The sequence below is a fragment of the Citrus clementina genome, unplaced genomic scaffold (assembly GCF_000493195.1).
Source record: "Citrus clementina cultivar Clemenules unplaced genomic scaffold, Citrus_clementina_v1.0 scaffold_5, whole genome shotgun sequence".
Taxonomy (NCBI): Eukaryota; Viridiplantae; Streptophyta; class Magnoliopsida; order Sapindales; family Rutaceae; genus Citrus; species Citrus x clementina.
The window spans coordinates 7,269,543-7,279,469 of record NW_006262201.1 but is presented as its reverse complement, the minus strand read 5'-3'; positions in this window follow the sequence as shown (position 1 = coordinate 7,279,469).

The window sequence follows — 9,927 nt, the reverse complement described above, 5'->3', positions numbered from 1 at the left end:
TCATAGGATTTCCTTCGTTAGCCATCTCGTGCAAGGTTGGGTCAGCGTCGTCAGCGATACCTAAAAAATCTCTCAAGCTAGAGGCATGCCTAGCACCTCCCCTACGTGACATCTCTTGACTATAACACGGAGAATAAATAAATAATTAAAAAGGGTAAATATTAACCTCAATAAAGTCTACAGAGTTTCATGTCCTACAGCCACAAAGTTCATAGGTGTACTCAACCGGATAGGAAAAGGATCTATCTTTACTTTCCTTTCCTTAGTCGTGACTCCATCTGTGTCGATTTCCTTAGGAGTTCTATAAGGTAGTTTATTTAGACCTGGAGATACCCATCCTTTGCTATAGTAAGGCTTAAATCGAGGTCCTGTCCAAAATAGGCGACATATTACAAGCTTATTCTTGTTAGCTCCCTTGCCATAAACACGTAGTCCACGTATAGCCTCATTGAGCTTTTTTCTTGAAGCTCCAGGTCCTGGAGGAGTATCGATGTAGACCTCTATAGTCCGTCTTAGTCTATCATCCATTCGCTGCTTATGAAGTCTCCTAAGATCTTTGACAAGAACTCCTCCTAAGATAAATTGTTCGGTCCTATCAATTTCTGTCCATCCCTTATTCTTGACACTTTTCATACCCATATTGTCCTTCTTCATGTCTACAAAACAAATGTAATCGATTTAATTAGACAATCTAATTAAACCGTAAAAGAAAGTCTACATAATCCTAACCTAGTTGCTCTGATACCACAATTGTAACACCCCAAATCTAACACGTGCGGAGCACGTGAAGAAGGAGGTTACTCACAAATCATTAATCTTTACTCATAAGTTTCAAACTGAAATTCCTCCAATTCTTATTCAAATAAATCCATAAATCCAAACGTCAAATACTAAATAATCTCTCTCGAGGACATATAAAAATAATAACAAAAGTCTCAAACTCCAAATTACACATTCATAATAAAAGTAACTAAATAGAAACACAAGTTTATTCCTCCTCTTATTCAATAGCAAACGGAAACTGGAAATCACTAACTCCAAAGCTAAGTGCACCTCTCAAAAGAAACTTAATCTGCAAAAAAAGTAATGACGAGGGGTGAGCCGTCAACTCGGTAAGTAAAACCATTCCTAACACACTAGGCCTATCGATACCAAAAATATTGCAAGCCTTCTTTTGTTTAAAGCATATATCATAATCCATAATTTTTATAAAACGATATATCACAATAACATAAGATAAATTCTTAATAATTCAGAATATTCAAAAGCATATTTACTTACGAAGCAAATCATGTAATACGTATACAGAAAACAAACAGGTTAGCTCATGTCACATAGTGTCACCTATAGTCCCGGTGACCCGGCCAGAAACAGAATCAAAATATCGTGTGCACATTCAGAACAGAAACCCAGTACTGGTCCAGACGGATATATCGTATATTACGATCAGAATCAGAATCAGAATCAGAATAACTATGGACAATGAGCCAAAACATTAAGAATCTCATACAATCATCAATAATTGAAATCAAACATAGGTACAAAACATTCGTATCAGTTCATAAAAGTTCATATCAATAATTTAGGCTTGCATAACACTTTATAAATAAAATCATAAAAGGTTGTCATGTCATAAAATCATTTACATATTAAAAAGCATTTATAAAATACTTTGTTAAAAAGAATGGTTTGAAAACATTTACATAAAGCTAATTTTGTTATCAAAATTAGTAATCCTTTAAGTAGTATCAAAACATTTATACTTATAATAATAATATCAAAATACTTCTACATATCCAGTACATTAGGAATGAAGTTACTTACCTCGACAAATGAACTTGGATTAACACACCTCTAAGCTTCTAAGAGCCTCAAACACCTTCAAAACCTTAAACAAATACAAGATATGACAATCAATAACTTATTCTAAGAATTTGATTTTCTAATTCATACCCGTACAGGTCTGATTCTCGAAATTTTAACTCTTAATCCAAGTCTCAGAATGATATAAAATCCTATGGAACCATTCTGGACAGCCATGAGTACCCAATGTAAAATTTACAAGAGAATCCGATATCAAAAACATTTTAAAAACTATTTACTTCTCAGCAAATTCGAAACTGTTTTCACATAATCTAAACCAAACAGAACGGGTTCCGTGATTTTTATAAAATAAAATACTAATCAGAAAATTATGAAATTAAAACTGGGAATTCTAGACACATATATTAACATACATATAAACTTTCAGAATTTTCTGAGTTCATTTGGTGGTACAAATAGTCTTGTGAATCTGATCACAATACTGGAATCGTGGATTTCCAGTGCAGTGGTTTCTATTTCCAAAATACCTATAAAATTGAAAACGAAGTTGAATTTAATGAAATAAAATTTAATCAAGAAGCCCTACATGTCTAGTTTCCAGAAATATAAATTTTATAAAAAAATTCATTCAGAAAATATAGCTTTAAAATTCGAGATCCTCATGCTGTCCAGAATTATCCTGTGCTTAATACGTCAAGGATTGATTAACTAAACTCATACTAAATCAAAACCCTAAGCAAAGTCTAAATATATTCTAAACCATGCATCATGATCTACAACCATTAGAATCGTGCCAATATAAACCCTAGTTAGATAGAGTGATTAGAAATCTGTTGAGAACATGGAGAACAACTTACCCGTCGCTTGATTCTCTCCTAAACAAAGGTTTGAATCCTAAGATTTGGGTAAGAGCGTAAAGAGCAGCAGAGAAGAAGAATAAACGTTGTAAACTTAGGGTTATGGAAGGGGGAAAAGTATGTATTTATTGGGGATCTTAAGAAACCCTATTCAATAAGGAAAAATAACCATTTTCCAAAATGATCTCATAAATAACCTCTATTTAATTAGTACCCCTTTCTAAATAAGGGTTATAGGCCACCCATAATTCTCAATGAAAGCCCAATTTCCATAATTTAATATGTATGGGAATTTGTGGCGTTACAATTATATTACATTTTTTTAAAGTATTCTAGTGCTATTATTAGTTCAAATCTACTAAATTGAGAATAGCAGAATATAAATAATGTTAATGTTCGACTATTTATAATATTTTTAATTATAACTTCTTCTAAATCAATCATCATTTAGGAAGGTATTTTTTATATTATTTCTTGTATCGTATTTTTTCTTTATGTTACTTTTATTTTTATATTTGTTATAATTCGTAGTTTAATGTTACAATCAATATGACTCTTATTATGGTTTAGCTTCCTAAATTATTAACTTGTTTAATTTATTCAATAAATGATAAAATAGAACAATCTTGTAAAGTAAAACAAGTATAATTATTTGAGAGCATGCAAGCAAATTTTGATTAAAAAAAATTCTCATAAGCAGTTGTTCTTCTTTACTAGATACTCTTAGATTCTTTTATGAACTTCTCTCAAATTTATTAAATAACAAGTTTTGTCACAAATATTAATCAAATTCATAAATTCTTTTTGAAAAAATTATTTCTAAAAGTTCAGAGTATAAAATTATATTTTTTGATTAAAACTAAAGTTTTTTTCAAAAAACTTTCTTTCTCTTTGAGGCATGGAAATCTCAATACCAAGCCTCCCTTCTTCTTTAAAACGGTATTTAGGAGTAAAATTGGGCACTCAAAGGTCCTTTTTTAAGGCTTTAGATTTTTCTAGGAATCTAAGTTTTACTCTATAGTCTAATTTTATTCTTTATAGATAGAAAACATTCTTTAAATACAAATAAAAGAAAAAAGATTTACAATATATAAACTTGTTCATTTATAAACACATAAAAATTTACAAAAGACTGAGTTTATTTATTAAAGAAGAACTAAGCAACTTAGTTACAGTACATTATGCTAAATAAAACTAACTTACTTGTAATGACTTCTAGGGAATTGAGAAAGTGACTCATAACTTTTATAGATTGAATTTTGCTATGAGATATATTTTTTTTATTAATATGATTATTCTTTCTAAAAGAAAACTCCTTCTATTTATAGAGTTCATAAAAGCTTTTATTTTTATCTCCTTATTTTCATGTGGGTGATCCAAATTATAGAGAGTATGACATCCACTTAAAAAAAGATGTTGTCTTTTTCTTCATGTGAAAATGGTGAGTACCGGCAGAATTATCACCACAGCATTTCAGGTATTGAGTGAAGGGTGAATAATTAGAGAGTGGACTACTGCAAAGTCCAGGTTGTAACATTTTGTCAAGATTGTGGTGTCAACATCATCTAAATCATTGTAGAAGCCTCTACCATCATCTTCTTCTTCGCTTGATTGATCTTTCATGAGAGATCTATAAGCTTGAGATCTTCCTTGTATAGCTCTCGGTAGAAATCTACTAGCTGATCATTTGTGGTCTTTTAAATAAAGAAATATACAAGCTGATCATTTGTGATCTTATAAATAAAGGGACTTAAGGCATATCTTGAAAATAATATATTTTTTTATTAAAGTCTTCAATAATTAGTTAGTATGATCAGTGAATTCTCGAATCTTAAATTCCCTTACTATTATTTTGCTTCTCCAATGTCTAATATGCATGGTTAAAGAATTACAAGTGCAAATTCAGTGAATAGTGGAACCTTTTAAGTTATCAAGTTCTCTAGTGGTGTTAGATCCCTTGAGAAAAATAGAATGTTGGGCTTCAAACTTATAATATACATCTTTCTTAAATCTTCATTCTAGGGCTTCTGATTAGATGTAAGCTACTACGAACTGTTTTCCTATTGACATTAAGTTGAGCATGGTTGATGCTAATTTTCTTCCAAATACAATTGTCTGGTTTGGGTCTTGAACAATGACTTGATTAAAAAAACCAAAATCTAACAAAAATAGTGGAGTAAATTGTCTCAGATCAATGATAACTCTTGCAATACTGTAGGTGAGATGGCACTTACAATCTACATATTTGGGTGGTAGATATTGTGAGTATTGGCATAATAAGTCTCCCATAAGATGAGAAATTCAAGTGTTCAGCAGGCAAACTCTGGGCTTTCATAGCTATGTTTAGCATAGTTTTAGAGAACTCTTAATGAACTTCATTTTGTCATTTTACATTTTGGCAAGATACTCTTTAAATAAATCAGTCATAATGGGGTAGTTTTGAAGTTTAATGTGTAAAGAAAAAGGATATGTTTTTTTCTCATTTTTAGCTCTCATGGGTTCAGTGTTTTGCACTTAATATATGCTTTAACCATTGGGGGTTATATAGTGATATATTATTATTTCTTTCAAGTGACATAAGACTACTCACTGCGTATGTAAAAATACACTAGTTAGGTTCTCAGGAAAGGCTGGAGGGGTTACAATGGTTCTATTTAAAACTCAAACTCCTTAAGTGTTGTATATATAGTTTTCGTGACAGAATTTTTCTAGTACACTTAATCTTACTAATAAGCCTCTGACGCACTTATCACAAGTTAATAATAACAATAATAAAATAAATTGAAATAGCAAATAAATCAACAATATGTAAAAAAAAAAAAAAATTACTAACCCAAGGCCTGTAAAAATACAGTGACCGTAAAATAAATTCGCTACCTTCTCAATAGTGCTTGAATTATATTGGCGTGTCTTCCAGGATACAACGAATTTGAATAGTGTTGATAGCATAATCTCACTATTTTTACGAATTTTAAACAAATGTTTAAATTTTATCATACTGAAGTTTAAAGCTACTTAGATTTTGGTGTGTCTTGTAATTGAACATGAAAGCCTATATATATATATATATATATATATATATATGGGTTTCAAGGGGGTATTAGTTAGTTAAAATCTCTTGTGCGATTTTTCCTCATTTTTTCATAGCAACATTTTCTCTTTGAAACTCGATTTCTCATTCACCTAAGCACTAATTTCTGCATTCTATAATTCCTTGTGAAGAGCTCACAAAGGAGATTATGAAACATCCATGCATGTATATTTCGTCAATATTTATGTTGCTCAAAACTGGCCTCAAAATAGCCACTTTATGCTTTTTTTTTTAACAGGATAAAGGTTTTTTACCTTTATCTGGGAGTTGGCTAATAAAGTCTTAAGCTTATCCTTTTGAGAATTTCTTTCTTCATAAGGATCTTTACACTTGTCATCCAATCTTTTGAAATTTTTTACCATTATTTCACGAAGATCGTAAAAAGACAAAGTATTAATGGAAGTTGAAGCAACTCTTCTACTTTATGTATTTTGAACACTTGGCGATATGTGCTTAGGCATACTGCTAGCTATATTTTTTGCTAATATACTTATGAAAAAATTCAGGCCAATTTTTTATTTTTCAGTATCGAGGGCTGATTTAAAATCATAAAATCTTTGATAATTTAAAGCTACTAATTTTCTTTCTTCAAGAACTTAAGACTACATAAAAACTAAAATTTTTACTTAAAGGTTTACCTTGAATTTTTGAAAAATAAAATGTTAATGCATTTAAAGCTAATAAGATTTTTCTACTATCACCGTTTGCATTTTAGATGTTGTCTAAAAAGCATTGTTGTGATTCATCTATCTAGCTGCTAATTAAAGACTTGAAAGATAAATTAGTCTCCTTTTGGAATGTTGGTAGACTAATTTGACTTAATGGCATCTTCTTGTTGTATATCCGTAAAATCATAAAGTATGTTACAATGAATTTCTCTGCTTAAGTAATCAATCAATCTATTATCTACTCTTTTGATGTGTTCAAATTATACTTTGCTATCATTTCCTACTATGGTATTAACAAAATTTAACCATCTCTTACCACTTAATTTCTTTTCATTAGTCTTATTATAAAATCTTACTATTGCTTCACAATCAATTCTTACCATGAAAGGCCCATTGAGAAGTTATTTAAAACTATTTAAAGCATTAATAACTCTTAAGATTTCATAATTTAAGCTAGTTAAACTATTTTTAGATTCTTTATAGAGACCTAATGAGTATCTACAAATTTTCTTAGAACTCTTACTATTATACTTACTTGGTTTGGAGATTAATACTAGTCCTTATTCGTGCTTACTAACATCTGTTTCTATAACCTTATACTCATTTTATAGTGGTAAAGTTAATTATGTTCATTCTTTATAAAATTGTTTTTATTTTTCTAATTAATTTTATATCAAAAAACTTTTGACCTCCTGGTTTGGTTTTACTATTCAAAGTTCCTACTATTCGCTAAGGTCTTTTGTACACATTCTAACATAATTTAATATTTCTAAAAAGGCTTGTAAATTTTTAGTACTTTTTATTTGAAAAATCTAATATTCTTTTCACTACATGTTCTTGTAATTTTAGTTTTACTTTTCCTATTTTCATTTCTAAAAAATGTGCATTATCTTTACAGAGTTATATTTGCTTCTTACTAATTATAAGTCTGTTATTGACAAACTTATTAAAGACCATAAGTATATATGCTAAAATAAATTTACCATATTTTCTAAGTATTTGATCCATCTTACGTTGAAAGATAAAAGGGATATTTTTTAGTCCAAATTACATAACAATCTATTTGAAAAGTCCCTCAGGATAGCTGAAGGTAGTCGATAGAATATAATCATCATCCATTTTAGCTTGCCAAAATCCTAATCTACAATTAAACTTGCTGGATATATTTTCATTTTGGATGCAATTAATTAATTGATTTTATTAAGGATTTTATACTAGTCTTCATATGTATTATCATTTATAATTTATGACCATTCACACTTTTCTTCTATTAATTTTTGCATAGTTTCTAACAATAAACTCCTAATTTTAATAATTATGTTATCTTAATGTTAAATTCTTACATGTCTTGTGAACTATAGTCTCCTTTAGATGTTTTAATAGTGAAATATACATTCTTATATCTAAATGGGCTTTAAATTTGTTTCTATTCCAATATTTGATTGGATCTCCTTCGGATGTGTAATTTCTGTTAATCTAATTATTTATTCTAAGTCATTTTTTTTAGATTTTTAAATTTAGGCTTTTTGGTCTGTACATCTATATTGTTTAGTATGAAAATAAGATCATAGGAGTTTTCAAATTCTAAATCACAATAACTTATTTCTTTGTTGATATATGGTCCATCTAAATTTTGTAAGAAACTATCTATATTTTCTTCACTAGTTTCTATTGTTGGATTTTCTATTTCTAGATCATGTGGAAAATTGAAATAACTATTGGTTCCTATTTCTAAATCCTCGAAATCGAAACAACTACTATTTGGTTCCACCATGCTCTACATGCAACTCTAAGTGAATATGTTGATATTGTGGAAAACGAGAAAGACAAAGTTTCATCTTGATTGCCAGTTGTGCTAACCGAATAATAATAATTTCCAAATCTTAAATCTATTAAGCCATCAGTATTGTGATAAATTGCATTGTCTTGTGGTACTAAAATTAATTTTTTTATAAAATTTTGTAACTTCCAAAATTTGTAACTTCCAATCTAATCCTACATTAATTCTTGCTAAGAATTTTTTTGCTCAGATAGCCTTAATTCCTTTAGTTCAAAAAATGTTTATTACTAAGTCTTCCTATAAATCTTGTACAAAGTAATAAGTTATCTTCATTTCTTTTCATGTGGTAACCTCTAATTTTTATTCATGTTCTTAAATCCTTATAAGTATTAGCTTTTACCCAATAATTTTAGGTAAAATATACTATTCCTCCTTTATTATTCTTGTCTATGCTTCCTAAAATTCTTTGTTCTATTTGTAAATCAATTATCATAAAGAAAAACTAGGGCTTTTGCACCTAAATTTTCTCTAACTTTTACTCTATTATAGGGAATCCTAGATGAGCTTATTTAAGGTCTTTATCACTGATAAGGGAATACTTGTCTACTAAATCTAATTAAATCATTTGATCTTATGAGTGCATGACATATATCTTTGATTATAATTTGATATAGCAAAGATTTGCTAAACATATTTTTTTCTTTTATATAATATTTGGATTGATTTATTGTAATTTATTTTTTTCTAAATCTTTTCTATTTGTTCGTCTAAATCTATAAGGTTTTCTATTTTAACATCCTCATCTTCTTTTCTTTTACTAAATATTATTCAGTTACCTTCTTATTTATTAGTACTGACTATTTAACTACTTTTATCCATTAATAATATCTATAACTCTTAGATTGCTTAGGTTGAAAGCTATCTTTATCAGTATCAACGTTTATTTTTTTCAAATCTACTTATTAAATCTTCTAAAGTTGATTTGACTTCAAAAATTTTTGCTTTATCTAATTGCTTATTTTCAATTTAACTTTTTCTAACATTGAAATCTTAATTCTATTATAATTTGATTCTTTATAAAGTCTATTTTTTTCTTCGAAATTTTTAAGAAGTACTCTACATTCCCTTAAGCTATCTAGAAATAATATAACATTCTTAGTAATCTTATCAATTTCTAATTTTAAATTTCTACATAAATTAATTAACAAGTTTATCAAACTATTCAACTATGAATTTTCTGTATGTAAATCGTGTCTAAGTTTCCTTTTATGTTACAATCTATATTATATCTATCTAAAGTTACCTTCTTACTTTGGTAAGCACACTCACTGAGTTCTAAATCTAAATCTTCTATTTTCCTCATAAACTATTGGATCTCCTAATTAGAATTAATTAATTAAACCATGCTTTGATACTAGTTAGTACTGACACTTATTGACACTTATCTTAAGTTCTAATTCAAGGGCGTGTATGATCAAGATTTAATAATTATAACTTTTATGCAATTCAGTGTCAACTGTTTTTTGATGCTTTTATCATGTGCTTTTATTATTTTTCAAAAATTCAAAGTGAACTTTTAAGCAAAAATTTCAGTTTTTATATAGTCATTTAAGGATTTACACCTGGTGTGTACCATACTTGGCCTAAAGTTCTTTAAAAAATTACAAATTTTTACAAACTAGATTATCAAGGACTCTATGATTTCAA